The 17,564-nt window shown below is 41.1% G+C and overlaps 1 protein-coding gene and 1 long non-coding RNA gene across 2 annotated transcripts in view; both read right to left on the bottom strand.

The window, feature by feature from the left end:
• The window catches only part of LOC143109047 (uncharacterized), a 207,673-nt gene that overhangs the window by 121,319 nt on the left and 68,790 nt on the right, over positions 1–17,564 (bottom strand). The gene's annotated exons all lie outside the window — the stretch shown is intronic.
• Positions 13,285–17,562, bottom strand: LOC143109050 (uncharacterized). Its single transcript, XR_012983807.1, has 3 exons — positions 17,322–17,562; positions 15,810–15,914; positions 13,285–13,448 (listed from the first exon to the last, which is right to left on the bottom strand). It is a non-coding gene; the product is annotated as an uncharacterized LOC143109050 (long non-coding RNA).

Below are 17,564 nucleotides of genomic sequence, written 5' to 3'. Positions count from 1 at the left end.
AATCCTGCTACATAAACTATGCTAGATAATCTACATAAACTATGCTAGATAATCATGCTACATACCTGTAAGCTATGCTAGATAGTCCTGTTACCTCAAACACTAGATCAGACAAGGTCAATCAATAGCAGATTGCATGTGAGGTGCAAAACTGTGGACCTGTCGGGTCGTCTGTGCTGTAAAAGTCTACAGTTCTATGCAAAGAGTTTCCTATTGAGGCATATACTATTGTATATGCCATATGCCAATGCCATGTAATGCAAGCTTAGACCTGAATGCATGATGTATAAGTAATTGTGTGTATTGAATTCAAGATGTATGCAATTATATATGATATATATATATATATATATATTATATTTTGTTTATTATTATATTTTATTTCCATTGTAAACAATCTGTAAAATGTCTTGGACTTAACTTGAGTCTTTTCTAGCCAACACTCTGTAACACGACAGGACTTGACTCTGAACACTGTGGAGGAGGCACCTTTTTATAGAGAGACTAGGCTACAGGCCTGAACAGGTGCTGGGTGTCCTGCGGGCCTGCATGTGTGTGTGTGTTTGTGTGTGTGTCATTTCTGTGAGGTAAGGAAAAAATAGTAGTAATAACAATATGTGTGTTTGTGGTTACATTTGGCGGCTCTGTGTGAGTGTGTTAGGCGTGTAACGGTACACAGAAGTCACGGTTCGGTTCATACCTCGGTTCGGACATCAAGGTTCGGTACGAGTTCGGTACAATGGAGGGAAAAGCAAAACAAAAATGCAGAAAACATTTTTTTTTTTATTGTGCATGTCTCAGGCTGTACCACCTAGTGTCATACAGTCTCTTCCCTGAGCTATCTGCAACAGCCTGAAGTGTGTAAGATGTAGGCTAAACAGTACAGTAAGTACCCAGACTCCATCTGTAACTTGTAAACAAAATAAGACAATCAGCTATAAAACTGAAAATAGGCCTACAGCATCTCTTATTTCTGAAAGTGCATATTATTATAGAATAATGATTTTTAAAAATCCACTTAAGCAAGACCTTCAACATCTGTGTTTAGTTGTATATGGAAGGGTCTACAGTTTGCCTCAATATTTTTCAGTGTGTGTACAGTAATAATCTAGCCTACTAACTGTGAAAATATCACACTATTTTGCCTTCTTTTAAAAAACAAAATTGCTCCTTTCATTTCATAAACAGACTACAACTAGAAGTCATGTGACTTTGCCCTTCCACGTTAACTCACCGTAGCATGGTTTGTTTATTAGCCTGGTTAGCGTTGACACTTTCTTTTACTGTCTGTGCACTTAACACTACAAGCTCCTCGTGTGAGAAGTTACAAGTTACTCCAACATAAAGGTAATTACCACGCGATTTACATAGCTGTCTGTCATTGCGAAATCATTTAATTTAAGCCATAGGTTTTGGCCCTATTTGTATAAAGGCTTGTAAAGCGCAGGGGAAGGTTTTTTTTTTCTGTCGTTTTAGTGATTGGTAGCCTACATCATCTGGGTGATGGCTTCGAATATGTGTAGCATGTTATATTTCCACTCACATACCCAACTGCTGAACAACGCCGACACACAGTTTCATCTTACCACTCTCTTGCCTGTACTACTGTAACTTAACTAAAGTTCTCAAACTTGCGATCTTAAAGAGACCAGCGGATCCTCTAACTCTTGTGGGTCGCACCTTAGTGCTGCTATCTCTGACTAACTGACTCGACCGACGACCTGACAAAAAAAAAAAAAACATAGGCGCCAATCAGAGCTTCAGAGCTAAGGCAAGGCTACAGATTAGCGTTAGGTGTCGCTAAAGAACTCTCGTACGGTAGGCTACTTAATAGTAATTGCGCATGACATTAATTCATTCGCACACGAGTTTTATGTATTTGTATACCGTGTATTCTCCGTGTAAATTCATGCACCGAACCGTGACGCCCGTACCGTTTCGGTTCAATACGAATACATGAACCGTTACACCCCTAGAGTGTGTGTGTAAAACTTTGGATATGTGAGTGTGTGCATGTGTGTGTTAACCCTCTATACCCCAGTGGAATTCTATAACAATGCCCCAGATTCCTGGGAATTCTAAGAGAAAAGGGCAATTTGAGAAACATTTCAAATAACCAAGAATAACTAAAAATCTAATGAAAAGTGTCAATTGTAAGTTTCTTTCAGTTTAAAGATGAGAAATGGCTCTTTCAAATGATATATGATCCATTAAGAATTGTATATTCATGTTTCCCATAGACGGCCATAGGCCTACTCACTTACAGTCTCAAAGTTTTTCACTAACAAAAAGTTATAAATATGGTTCACATATTTCTGTATTAGAAGCTGGGAAACAAGATACTATATGAGTACTGATTTCATTGAAATAGACTGGCATATCTTGCACTTATTTGGGATTTAGCTGGACAGTGAGCCTTACAGCTAAAAAAATGATGAGGATATGAACTAACGTGGCCAGAAGCATAACGCATGAAATCGTGACTCATTTGATAAGCATGTCACCAAGAACAGGGACTGTTAAACCTGACATGGATTTACGTTTTGTTTTATATGCACATAATGTTATATAATTTATCTAAACTTGATCAGTTGATGATAATGAACCTGTTGCACTCGTTCACTAACCTTCAACCTATCCTGTGCTAACATTACGAGTCTCAGACTAACGTTACATCAGTGAAGGTAGCAAATTAGCAGGCTTTTTTGTAATCACAAAGATGACGAGACATTGGCCTACTTGTATACAAATACATTTTTCTGACATCCATAAGCAGAAAACACAACGGTTCCCGCTTTGGTTAGTCAACAAAAACTCATTTAGAGAGACATACATAAGTAGTAGTTTGCAATAACTATCTGTAAGTGGGATAACTATAATGTTAGCTTTACTGTACATGCCAGAAAGGGGTAATGTTAATGTTATGTGTTAAGATATAACTGCAAATAAACCTGGCATGGGTTCATCATAAACTTTATTGTTAATTAGGCCATGACCCATCACTGAATTATACCTATATTTTGCTGGTACTAGCTAAACTCAAACTGATTTTTACAGTGACAGCCATACGATTTTTTTTTATGCCAGAGAGGCAGCTAAGTCAGTCATGACAAACGGGAGGATGCTAACGTTAAATATAATACACTTATTAACAATAAAATGTTTTTATTTTGTCATTTTCTTACATCAATATGATCTTCACTTACATCAAAACATGGTGGATGCACATCAATACTATCTCATCTAATGAGAAAAGACGCGGACGCTTGTTAGAAGCCATAGCTAACTCCAGAGGCACCGTAAGTCCTCAGCCGGTCAGTCAACAGGCTAAACTCAAATTTACCGGAGAAATGTCAATAGCGACCTAGCCATTTAAGTGTGTCAAAATAAAAGTCTGGTGTTTATGTATCCACTAACGCTGTATTATTTCATGTATGAAGGTTATACTGTAGCAGATGTCTCTTTAAGAATTGCGGCCGGCCGCGGCCGTTACAGGAGAATACAGAACGGCCGTCGACGGCCGTTACGGGGTATAGAGGGTTAAGTAAAAATTGTGGTAAACAGTGCCTTTGTGTGTGTGTATAAGTAAGTATTGTACTAACGGTCTCTGTGTGTATTTGAGTGTGTGTAAGTAAGTATTGTAGTAACAGTGCCTGTGAGTAAAAGTAAGTATTGTAGTAACAGTGCCTGTGTGTGTGAGTGTGTATTGTAGCAACAATGCCTGTGTGTGTTTGTTTGTATAAGTAAGTATGTGGTAACAGTGCCTATGTGTGTGTGTGTGCGTGTATAAGTAATTATAGTAACAGTGCTTGTGTGTGTGTGTGTGTGTGTATAAGTAAGTATTGTAGTATCAGTGCCTGTGTGTTAGCCTGGCCTTAATTGCCTTCCTACGTACTTCCGCTCGATTTTCATCTCCCTCCACTACTCCGTCTGGGATTCCGGCCATTAGACTCGTTCGCAGCGGTAGATTCGACTCCGCGCCAATCAAAGATTCTGCGCTGTGTTTGAATTGTAGTCCTCGAGGAGTTGGCAATGGCATAAGTTAATGAAGCAATTCAGTCCGTGCTGGCTACGCTTCCAAATATTCAGGAACTGAACTCCGAACAAAAGGAGTGTTTAACACATTTTATTTCAGGCAAAGATGTTGTGGCCCTACTCCCTATGGGATTTGGGAAACGTTTGATTTGTATTGCGCAGTAGCCTCGATATTAAATTACAGCATGTGCGGCAGACCCGGTATGAATGAAGCGGCGTGTTTTCAATGATGATCACATTTAGCTTTGAACGAATTTGATTACGAGTAAGGAAAACATGTTTGTGGAAGCCACTAGTTCAGAGAAAACTGAGAAAAAGCTGCAGATGTGTGTGTGTGGTTGGCAGAAGGTTACAAGTCTAAAGGGCCTGAAAATTCATCAAGGGAAAAAGAAGTGCTTGGTAGAGGGAACACAGGGTCCCCGCATTGATAGCTATTTCTTAAGAAGTGCATCAAGTCAGTCGGTTGAAGTCCAGCGACAGGAAGAAACCCACAGTTCGCAGGACATCAGTACCCCTGTTGTTGAGGTAAGTTCTAGCACTGAGGCAGAGAGAGAGGCCAGTCAGCCAAGGAGGGAGAAGATTAATGGTCATAGGCCTGGGGTTAGATGGCCAGGCGCAGCAGAATGTAGAATGTGGGAAGATGTTAATAGTGATTTGGTCAGTATCCTGGGTCAGCTCAAGGGGACGGCTGAAAGCAAATTAGAGAAAATGGGAGACATTATTTATAGCTATGGTAAGGAAAGATTTGGGACTATTGAGAGAAGGACAAAACGGCTACATGAGGTAGTTAAATCTAGGCGCCAGCAGGAGATAGATAAACTTATCAAGGAGAGGAGGCAGCTTAAGAAGCAGTGGAGAAAAGCTACAGATGATGAGAAGGAAGGTATTGACTGTCTACAGGCAGATGTGAGGGAGCGGTTAGTAGTGCTAAGAAGAGCTGAAAATATTAGGAAAAATAGGAAGAAGAAATCACGAGCCCGACTAGCATTCTATAAAGACCCATTTAAGTTTGTTAAGTCTTTATTCGTAATGCAGAAGAGTGGTAGTCTTTTGGAACCTAAGCAGAAGCTTGAGGAGTATTTAGAGGGAGTGCACAAAGATAGGGAGAGGTTCAGGGAGATGGTACTTCCTGCTGATATCCCACCTATTGGTGAATTAAGTAGCCAATGCGACGATAGTCCACCAAGGTGGAAAGAAGTGCAAGAAGTAATAAAACGTGCAAGGGCCTCTTCAGCCCCGGGACCTAATGGAGTGCCCTACCGGTTGTATAAGAGTGCACCAGATGTTTTAAGATTTTTATGGCAATTAATGAAGATAGTTTGGAAAAAGCAGAGTATTCCCAAGGCTTGGCGGAGGGCTGGGGGAATATTTATTCCCAAAGAAAAGGACGCAGTGGAGATTAATCAATTTAGGCCAATTAGTCTACTGAATGTTGAAGGGAAGGTTTTCTTTAGTGTGGTGGCACGGAGACTGACAAATTACCTTGAAAGGAATAAACTAATTGATACCACGGTGCAAAAAGCTGGAATTCCTGGCTTCTCCGGGTGCTTAGAGCATACCAGCATGATTTGGCACCAAATTCAATTAGCAAAGCGTGAGAAGAGAGACCTGCACGTTGTGTTCTTGGATTTGGCTAATGCTTTTGGGTCTGTGCCGCATAGTCTGTTGTGGGAGGCCTTTGATTATTTCAGAATCCCAGGTAGCATTAAAAGCCTAGTAAAAGCATACTTTCTGGATATTCAATTATGTTTTACTACAGCTGATTACACCACAGGTTGGCAACAACTTGAGATAGGAATCATGGCCGGATGTACCATCTCCCCACTTGCTTTTACAATGGCAATGGAGGTCATTATTAGGGCCTCAAAATGGGTAGTGGGCGGGGAGAAGTTGCAGGGAGGGCCACGCCTCCCCCCGATTCGGGCTTTCATGGACGACATGACAACCTTGACGACAACCGTTCCATGCACCAACAGGTTGCTGGGTAAGTTAAATAGTAATCTGCAATGGGCCAGAATGAAGGTGAAACCAAGTAAGTCTAGGAGTCTCTCAATTATTAAAGGGAAGGTAACAGATAAGAAGTTTGCTATAAATAAGGAGGTGATTCCCACAGTTCTGGAGAAACCAGTGAAGAGCCTGGGAAGGTGGTATGAATGGCCTTAGTGATAAATCACAGGTTGAAGACTTGAGACAGGTCACTAGGCAAGGTATTGCAAAAATTGACAAGTCGGGGCTGCCAGGTAAGCTCAAGCTGTGGTGTTTGCAGTTTGGTTTGTTGCCTCGGCTAATGTGGCCATTGACAGTTTATGAAGTTCCTCTGTCAAAGGTAGAGAGGTTGGAAAAAATGATCAACTCCTTTGTCAGAAAATGGCTCGGAGTCCCACGCTGCTTAAGCAGTGTAGCCTTGTATGGGAAGGGTATTGTAGAGTTGCCAATATCTAGTCTGACAGAGGAATTTAAGTGTGCTAAGGCTAGATTGGAATTGACTCTTACTCAGTCCAAGGACCCAGTGGTGAGGAAAGTTGCACCCTCAGTTAATGCAGGGAGGAAGTGGAACCCAGAGCAGGCAGTTAAGCAAGCTCAATCAGCATTGAAGCATAGAGATATAATGGGCCATGTGCAGCACGGGCGGGGGGGTCTAGGGGTGGGTGCAAGTAAACCCTTGTGGAGTAAGGCTTCTGCAGGAGAAAAGAGGAAAATGGTAGTGGAGGAAATGCATAGACAGGAGGAGGCTGTAAGATGTACTAAGGCAGTGTCGCAGGCAAAACAAGGGCAGTGGGTGAACTGGGAAGGGGTGGAAAAAAGACAGATTAAATGGAAAGATCTATGGGGCATGGAAGCTAGTAAGATCAGATTTATGTTAGGTGCTACATATGATGTGCTCCCATCTCCCAAGAATTTAAGTCAATGGTTTGGTGAGGATGATAAATGCATACTTTGCTCGTGTGTGGGCAGTCTCCACCATATCCTATCAGGATGCAAGGTAAGTCTCACCCAGGGGCGGTATACGTGGCGTCATAACCAGGTATTGAAATGTGTGGCAGCGGCAATAGAGGATAAAAGAAGAGAAGTCAATTCATTAGCAGCTAGTAAAGGGGTAAGGCAAATTAACTTTGTACGTCAGGGGGATAAACCTTGTTCCGCGAAGGCCAGGTGCAAAACCGGCCAGTTGAAAAATGGGGCGGGCTGGGAAATGAAGGTTGATCTTGGCCAGCAGATGGCGGTACCTCCACATATAGTGAGTACTAAGCTACGTCCTGACGTAATTCTATGGTCGGATTCAGAGAAGATAGTTTACTTCATTGAACTCACTGTTCCTTGGGAAGACAGAGTGGAAGTGGCCAATGAGCTGAAGAGAGCTAAATATACTGAAATAGCAGAGGAGGCAGCTAAGCGAGGTTGGAGTGCACGATTAAGGCCTATTGAAATCGGTGCACGTGGGTTTGTGGCCAGATCTGCTATTGGCTTGCTGTCTGAATTGGGCATTTGTGGTCGAAGTCTAAGGCAGGTGGTTAGTAACATGTCCTTAGCAGCAGAACGGGCAAGCGAATGGTTGTGGGTAAGGAGAAGTTACCCTTCCTGGGGCGCAAGCTAAGGTAAGCTAACTGGCTCATTTGTTTTGGTCGTGGGTAAGGAGAAGTTACCCTTCCTGGGGCGCAAGCTAAGGTAAGCTAACTGGCTCATTTGTTTTGTGTTTGTGATGGACTGTGCCTAGGTTGATGGTACTTGGCTAAGGTTCTTTATGGTTTATGGTTCAGTCCACATCAACGGGACGGACCGACCTAGCCAACTTAAACCATGCCTAGGTTGGTTAAGGGTATTTGGATGCTTGTTGTGGTAATATGGGGCAGCATGGGGCGTAAGCTAACTGCTAACTGCTGGCTAATTTGTTTTGTGTTTGGGATGGGGCCTAAGATAATGGGCTAAGCTAACTGGCTAATTTGTTTTGTGTTTGTGATGGGCTGTGCCTAGGGTGATGGTACTTGGCTAAGGTTCTTTATGGTTTATGGTTCAGTCCACATCAACGGGACGGACCGACCTAGCCAACTTAGACCATGCCTGGGCTGGTTAAGAGTATTTTGAGTATTGAATATTTCAATGTGGTAATATGGTGGTAGCATGGAGGGGAGTGTCTCCAGGACGCTGGTTTCACTGTTAAGCCTTCATGAGGTGTCGTGGGCCTAACTTAACGAAACATCGGTGAATGAGGGTGCCCACTTGATAACCCCAATGACATGCCGCATACTATATAGGCTACTGCTGTTGGATAGGCCATTTGCATTGTGCTTGTGACCATTTGTTGGCGGATTTGTGGGTAGTGTGCTTTTTAAAGTTAAACTTGAGCAGGGGCTTCTGAATGTGTTTTTACCTTGGATTTTGGCACAAGGGATTTTAACATCTAATCCTGTGTATTAATGTAATGACAATTGTGATGATATTGTATCGCTGAGGCTATTTGCCCCCGTGTTGGGCTTTCCACTGTGTTCCCGGCATGTGCGTGTGTGTGTGTGCGCGAGTGTTTGTGTCTCAAAGTCAAAGTCATAGTCAGCTTTATTGTCAATTTCTTCACATGTTCCAGACATACAAAGAGATCGAAATTACGTTTCTCACTATCCCACGATGAAGACAAGACATATTTTACCAATTTAAGTCCACAGACAAACATAACATTCAAGTAAACAAAAAAGTAAGTAAATAAGTAAATAAGAGGGCACATATAATGAAAAAATAAGAGCAGCAAAATTTGGTTGAAATTGTGCATAGACAGTCAATCTCTCTCTCCCTCCTGTGTCATGGAATGTGTCAATGAGTTCTGATGTGTTTTGATTGGGGGGAGGTGTCCGGGAGGGAATATTTAGGGGTATAGATAGGTTAGCGATTGCTAAGGGGAGGGAATAGAATAGGGGGTTCTAAGACGTCTAAGTTTAGTCAGAGTTGAAGTTACGTGCGAGTGAGTTGTGTTGCGTTGTGTTGTTGGCCAAAAAGTGTGAATAACGAGTGATTGAGACCGTGATTTATCAGCGATCAGTTTGTTGTTTTGTAGTGGACACCTCCTGTTGCCTGTGCACTAGCCTTTACATCTATAGGAAATAAACTACCGGAGTTTCGGAACGATATATCAGCCTCCCCGTCTCCTAACTTCTCATCGGTGTTACAATATGTTATCTTCAACCTTACTGTTAAATAGTTATTTGCTATTCTTCCGCTAACTCTTACATTTGTATCGCAAAGCTGGCATGGTCATTTACATCCATCTTGTTCGCTTTGGTGGGGAATGATTGTTGTGGGCAATTTCTGAGCGTTGTAGTGTAGCTTACTTCACGATTGAGCTGGTGCATAACATACGTCACGGCCAAACGTATTGGGTGAAATCAGATCCAATCGTTTCAAACTTCTATAGAGTCCACGCATCCAGCTTGCAAACGTTCGTCAATAGCCGAGATCCCAGACCCTTGCAGAAGCGAAGCGTACCAAGGGGATGGCAAATGGCCAGGCTACCTGTGTGTGTGTGTGTGTGTGTGTGTGTGTGTGTGTGTGTGTGTGTAGGCGTATAGTAGTAACAGTGCCTGTGTGAGTGTGTGTTTATAAGTAAGTATTGTGGTAACAGTGGCTGTGTGTGTGTGTGTGTGTGAGTGTGTGTGCATACATGTGTGTTTAGTTTAGTTTACCTTTATTGTCATTGTACACATGATACAACAAAATTGGAAGAGCTTTCCCATCAGGTACACCACAATCAATGCCATCATTTCAATTAAAAAAACTAGCATACACACAAGACACACATATATACCCACTTCATACAGTACATATATACAGCGTAGCCCTGAGGTTCCATAATTTCATGGATTTACTGCAGGGTTTAAACTATTGCAAATTGCCCTTATAATAAATAAGTGTCTACATTAAAAAAAAATAACATTTACATATGATAAGATATGAATATGATATGGAATGTTGATAGCCTATACGTAAGAGGAAGGTTTAGTAGGGCAGGCCAGGGGGAAGATAGGGGGGTTTAGTTCATGTGCACGTTCAGGGTGGATATGGCTCTGAGAAAGCTGTCCCTGAGTCTGTTTGTCGAGCGATCTCTGAGGGGAGACTGCGACGGCTGACGATGTCAAACATGCTGAGGAATGCTCTGGGAATAGCGGGATTTGTCACGAGCCTGGACTTATTTAGCTAGCGGTGTAGGAAGCCAGTGGGCTCTTCAGCCTTGTGGTGCGGCGTGACGTGGCAAAAATGTACACTACAGTAAGTGTAACATTGGGACTATTGACTAGTGAGGCGCAGAATAGGACTTGTGAATCTGTAATAAAGAATGTGTGATGGTGTAACTATTGTCCTTTTCTTCTCCCACACAAGACAATTTTTTCTTTTTTATACACACGTGTGTGAATGTGTTTTGCATCAAGTCTACTGAAATGGGAGCACAGGATGGAACTGCTGTGTGGTGTTCTCTATGACTTCAAATTTATCAATAATACACATTTGTGTCTTTTGGCTACAAATACAAAATCTATAGTCACATGTTCTCAGGGGTTCTGTTTCAAATATATCCTCATACTCAACACCTCCTCTTCATCAGTAGTCAGGGGAGCGTTTCCCAAAATCATAGTTGCTAACCTGTTAGCAACTTAGTTGGTCAACAATGGGAAATTGCATTGCAACCAACAAAGTTGCTAACTTAGTTAGCAACTATGGTTTTGGGAAACACGCCCCACTATAGTAACTCTTGGTTTCTGGTACATAGCCTTTGTCCTTTAATTTATTCTGCTCCGTCTTACCTTTCATTCATTCGTTTCCTGTGTACCCTTATAAGTTTCACCTGCCTCTGGTTGTTGTGTTACCCACAAACTAGAAGAAAAACACTTTGATTTGTTCATAAACAAAAATCTTGCCAATCAGTCTGGACATTTACCAAACACTTAATGGGCTCTATTTTGACTATCAGAAATGCGGTGCAAAGTTTATTCTTATCTTACTGTAGCGCCCCAATGCCGCAGTAATGGGCATGTCTCATTAATAAGTTCTATAACTCACTCGTTGGGACGCCCTGAGTTCTTTTAACTTATAAGTAGTAATTGTATTTTTTAAGGTTTTGAAATATAAGCTTCTATGAACTTGTAATAACTCTTTTTTAAGTATCTAAGATCTAATGAAACATCAACAATTCAAAAAGTATTGTAAAAATATAAAGCTTTTACTTGGCTAAAATATAAATGAAATTACATGTAGGTATCAAATCTTAAAGCATTTACCACCCTTCAGTTCAAAGGAAAATATCCCCAATGGAATCTTTTTACCAAACTCAAATATTATTTAAATGATATACATCACCTTTAGGCACCTAGTGCTCTCACAGTTAGACCAATATATCCAGTATGAAACACAGCAAACGTTCAAATAGCATAAGCAACCCTTGAAATACACACACAATGCATTAACAGTCTCTCATGTGAAAAGATAAATGTACCCTATGCCGGCTTATCAAACTAAAATGTCACCCTCGTTGCAGGCCTGTAAGTTGCTTGCGTTCGTTGAGACCAAAAACTATACGGCCGCTTCACTCTTACGAGCAAAATAAACATGGCATGCCAGTTACCTGCAGGTCCGGAAGAGAAGGAAAGTTTTGTCGTTGTCGTCGGTGAAACACGCAGCCGCGTTGCTTCGCGCCAACTCGTTAACACAGGCAGTCAGGCGAATTCTTCTGTACACCTTGTCCAAGTGCACAGCGTTGTTTCAGCCCCTCGGTTTGCAAAGTTCCAGTGCACAGAGTTGTTCCACCAACTCAGTTTGCAAAGTCCCAGTGCACAATGTTAACTACTGATACTGTGGGTACCTGATCTGCACGGGTTACCAGATCTGCATGATTACGTCACAAAATACATAAAATACATTCTGATTGGTCTATTAGCCGTTGCACTTCCAGAATTTCATTGGTCAGAATGTTGATTGCTGTTCGATAATTCGCCTGAGTTTATTGTTTTCTGTTGAAGGACCCAACGTACAGGAAGGAACGCAAGTGTCTTTGAAATATTGAACTAGCCGCCCATCATCTATTGTGACGTAATCATGCAGATCAGGTACCCTGACCCGTGCAGATCAGGTACCCTCAAATATTGAACTAGCCGGCAAGCCGCCCAATCACCCAAACACCGATAGGCCTACCTACCGTTTTTGTAATATAAACAAATAAAACATTAGTTGCAGTATTAAATTGCAAACGTCTAGCCTGTCAATCCTTGAAATACAGAACTACCAGCTAGCCACCAAACATCGATGTACTCTGTCTTACTTATAGGAACGTATTTCCAACCTTAGTGTAGTAGACTGTCACTTATTAGCTAGCCATCAAACATCGATGTATGTATGTATTTCCAACCTCTTACGTGTGTCACTTAATATTCATTTCTATACAAACCAAGACGGCGGATTCCTAAAGAAACACAAGAACCCACACGTGTATCTAAATTAGCTATGTACCAAAAATACATGTTACCGTGACTCAAAGAGCTGTAAACAGTGTTGAAGGCTGCGTGTAGAAATCCGCGTGGAGCTCCAGTTGAAATTTGAATTGCGAACTAGCCTGTCAAACCTTGAAATACAGAACTACCCAGCTAGCCACCAAAACATGCAGTCTTACCTACTGTTTGTAATTTAAAGAAAATATTTGTTGCAGTAGGCTCCTAAATTGCAAACTTCTAGCCTGTTAATATATACGGCTCTTCTATTTCTTATCCTGCACTGCCACCTAGTTATATATATATATATATTTTATCGCTTACAGCCCGACAACATTCGTCAGTGAATCTTTATGGGCACAACCCTCCTACCTGACATGAGGTTAAAACGGAACCCTCGATATATCCTCGATATATCGGACATTACAATTTATGTAATATGATTTACATGCAAACTACCGGAAACATTGACGTCGTTAACCCAACCCTTGACAAAACCAAATCAGACTAAAGAAATTGACGAGCTATACATGTGTGAATAAAATGGGCAGCCAATTAAATTCATTTCTGTGAATCTTACTTTAAGTACCTTTAGTTTAAATCAATGTTTTCTTAAGTTTAAACAGGCCACTCTTGTAATATGATGTCTAGGCTACCTTTGCTTCTAATTAAATATACATTTCTAAAATACATAATTTCTAATATCAGCTGATTACACACATAAACAGTAAAATTAAGCTTGTCCATACATTTGGAAATCCATTACCACAAATGACAAACAAAACAATTCCAGAGAAAACAGTGGACATGTTTATTAGTGTCTAAAGTGTTCCACAATGTGTGTTGCATCTTGTAAAGATATTCATGAGAAATCAAGTTTCAGTGTCCATGTCTGGTCGGTGCCAGTCCAAAGGTAGATCAATGTCTCACTGTCCATTGAGGCCTGTCAACCTGTGAAAATAAAACCAACAAACAATCAGTGTTTTAAACCGGTTTTAAAAACTGTGGAAGAACTTTAGCTTAAAGGTCTATAAATAAAGAGAGTCTGAAATAAGTCTGAAATAAGGTTTTTGTCTCTTTAGTAGTTTATTAATCTCTGTGCAAAGAGGTCTCATAACAGTGTTTCCTCTATGTTTATTTCAGCATGGCGGACCACCACGGGTTAATTAATACCGCCATGCTATCAGAATCAGGGTAGACGCACAATGTAGCTGCAGTTGCTCTTTAAACTAGATGTACCGCATAGCGGTACAAAATATGACCGCCGCTCAGTCCTGTACATCCGTTCCGCGAAAATAAATCACACTAATCAATTTGTATCCATCTTTTACTCCATCCCCCACTCTTGAAACTTTTGTGTATGCTTGTTTGGCGTGCCTGTGTGTGTGTGTGCGGCTGCACAGAAAGTAGCCTACTGGCCCTGCAAAGGTGAATAGATTGTAGAAAAGCCAAAAAAGTTGTAGTATTTTTATAAAACCTTTAAAATCTCTAAACAATCACAAGAAGGGCAGTTCATCACAGTTCATCCATTGCAACTGGATTGATGAAAGGTCACTTACACCTGTAGGCTACATTGTATTTGGGGAAAGCAGAAGGTATCAGCATAATGTTATATTTTTATTTATTTATTTATTTATTAATAAACAAAAACATCTCTGTCAGTTCCATGCAGTTTTCAACAGCTATCAAAAACAAAGGTCATTTTTGGATGGATGGATTTTTTGTGAATGTTTCTTCTTCTACATAAGATTTTAGTCATCTTTAGTTCATGTGATACTTTATTGTCAATGCACAAATTAAGTAAGCTTACCAGTAGTCTGAAACGAAATGCAGTTTTACATCTAACCAGTGGTGCAAATAACTGACATGTCCAAATGGGCCTTCATGAAATGCGTCGCTAGACTGTTCATACACATTTTAACGGGCCAAGTTGAAGAGCTGTTGTCCGTTATTGTTCGTGCAAATATAGGCTGATTCATGTTCCCTTGCATTGTGTAACTGAGGTCCATGGTTAGTCTGGCTTTCACCATACCAAGCTCAATCTTTTAAGAAATCAAAAAATAAATAACCGGCAGATTAGGCTGGATTCAACCAGCCTAGTCCATGGTAGGCGCCCGATATTGCTTAATTTTCCGATTGAGATATCCACGCTCTTGCTATTCTAAATGCAAAAATGCATCAGGGAGTTATGACAAAACCGTAACTGTTAACAAACTAGATCCTAATAGAAAGCTGTTAGCTTCCCTAAGCTACAGGTATAAGGTAGGCCTATTTACAACATAAATTGTCAATAGGCTATGCTGGCGACACATATAAAATCTCCTTTGGAAACCAATGGCTTACGCCTTACAGTATCAAGCGGACTTAAGCTGGCACATCGTGGCGAAAAGTTTTAATAAAATTCATGCAGCTCCGTGAATCACGGAAAGCGCGAATTAATTAGTCACTTCTAAATGGGACCCACTACACAGTAGCTTAAGGTTTGTTGCTAAAGCAGCCATAATGAAAGCCATAATGAAGGTGTCATTGTTTGGATACTTCACACACATGTGCTTTTTAATCTCACAGACTACAACTACCAAGCTGGAATCAAAGCACATTGATTCCCCTCTCACACCCTGCACGCACTTCAAACAAATAAACAGGCGTCTCAGTCTCACACATGTATAGCCATAGGCAAAACTGTATCAGACCGGTGTACCGTTGGTAAATCTTCCATTGCACAGAATGATTTTTGTAGCACGTGCAACAAATAATATTACGATTATGTGTACAGCCCTGCCTTGGATACATCTCTCAAAGTGCGCTTTAAAATATTTGGTTTAGATGTAGATCATCACGGGTGCGTTAATTTTGAAAATAGAGTATTGAAGTAGCCTAGTGGGTGTTTGGGAATGAACAGAGCCGGACAGTAACGGAGTACATTTACTTGAGTACAATTCTGAGGGATCTGTACTTTACTGGAGTATCATTTTTGGGGAGTACTCATGGCTTTACTCAAGTACATTTGAGAGGCAAATATTGTACTCTTTACTCCACTACAGTTAGCAAGGAGCTCTCTCCAGATGTATAAGTTTGCCATGGTTTCGTAGTAGATTTGCGTAAGCGCAAAGTGGTTCACTGTGTGTGTGTGTGTCTGCGTGAGGCTATGTTCAATTAAACTCGGTAGCTTATCCGTCTGGTCAATAGCCTCGCATTCAGGCCACTTCAATCGGAGCATCACTACTTTTTACATCAAATTATGGTGCCAGTTAACCTCCATACTCCATGGGAACATGAAAGTAAGACTTGTATAGTTGAAAGCCCACTCACCACATCAAGGTGCAGGCCACGAGTGGGGTGTTAGTAGGACAAGACACCTGTCTCTGCCGGGAGTAATGCGGAGTGAATGCTGAAGGTGGTCTTTTTCGTTGAGGCCTGACGGCGGACAACAAAGAACAAACAAAGAACAACAAAGGACAAACAAATTTAGGACAATCATTGACCCTTGTACAAACTTCACAAGGACATACATAGAAAAGCATGACCACTGCTGTGTATAACATACATCGAACTAGAACAAGAAGTTTTCATGTGTTATCATGTTTATGATTAAAATGTATTCGCTGACGCTTTTAGTCCTTGGTTAAAACATAATTCTCATAAATCTGTTTCAGTTGGTTTCACCTAGCTCGAGTTACCAGGCAGCCACAGCGCTACAGTCTTGGGGCATGAACATGGGCAGTAAGTGTAACGGCTGTAGCTGCCTGGTAAAGAGGTCTATGCGAAAATCGCAGGAATTCCCCTTTACTATTTCGGAAAATCATAGAGTGTTAATAATAGGGAAAAAATAAAAACAATATGCAGGTTACAAGGCAGCCACAGCACTACAGTCTTGGGGGCATGAACATGGGGGCTCATGAGCATGCCCCCAAGAGTGTGGTGCTGTGGCTGCCTGGTACAGAGGTCTATGCGAAAATCGAGTGGACAATGGAGAAAACGCTTAGCTTACTCCGTTTATGACAGAAATTAACTTGGTGCCAACATGTTGTAGAAACACAACCCACAGCACTGCCTTTGGTGGCAATCTCCTTTACTTTTGTTGGTTATAGGCTATAGTCCGCTATTCACTAGGCTCACCGCAAGTGCATACACAATGTTTTTGGCCAAGTTTTGCTTTAATCCAGTTTACCTTCGTTTCTACCAGTCGTTGCTTTTTTTCCCTGCGTCGAATTGCGATTGAGTGCGCATCTAATGTAACAGTGGAGTCTCTGCGGAGACATCCACTCTCCATGTTTCATTTTTGCTGTTGTTGCGAGCGAACTAGTAGGCTACGATATGGGAAATGCTTTCAATACGATCTGTATTTCCTCTCCCGATACACGTAAAAAAAACAACGATTTCATAGGTCTACAACTGTAAGATTGACTCGATCAAGTGATGGCCACAGGAAAACCCACTCATAAGTCCTAAAGCTCGTCGCTTTACGCGCAAATGGTTGACCACAAACCAGAGGCTGAACCGTGGCCCTTAGCTGCTAGCTATAAACTGAGGAAAAGGTTAATAAACACACATGTATTTACTCTACCGATACACGTAAAAAAACAAGGTTCCATAGGTCTACAACTGTAAGATTGACTCTGACCGAGAGTTGGAAAACCCATTCACAAATTAGACTGTTAACCACTGTTAGACAAACATTTCTTCTCCCGAAATAACTATGCTAGGGTAACATTACTTATAAGACCAAAGGACTGATTAACATGAGAGAAAGTGATAGTTGTGTAACTTCAAAAATGTTATCAAGCAATTGTTATGGTAAATTCAAGTAATTCATGTACTTACCTTGATCGGTGGAGAGTTGTTGTTAGCTGGAGGGTGGTGATCTGCTGTTTCCCACGACAAGGTGATATCCAAGAGTCGTTTTTCAGAAAATATAGCTTTTGGCTGAGGATTGCTTTTGACAATGGAAGTGCTACTCTGAGAGCGGCAGGAAGAATAAACTTCTGCTGCAGTTATACTTATATGATGTTTCCACTAGTATATGAGCTAGTTTACGGTTGATTTCACTACTGTCAAACAGCAATA

The sequence above is a fragment of the Alosa pseudoharengus genome, unplaced genomic scaffold (genome assembly GCF_046254945.1).
Source record: "Alosa pseudoharengus isolate Yale_2024_CS ecotype anadromous, Long Island Sound unplaced genomic scaffold, YU_APseudo_1.1 YU_APseudo_1.1_scf_69, whole genome shotgun sequence".
In the NCBI taxonomy this organism is placed as follows: domain Eukaryota; kingdom Metazoa; phylum Chordata; class Actinopteri; order Clupeiformes; family Clupeidae; genus Alosa; species Alosa pseudoharengus.
The sequence above is the reverse complement of the archived record's forward strand: the minus strand, read 5'-3'. Positions and strand labels throughout refer to the sequence as shown.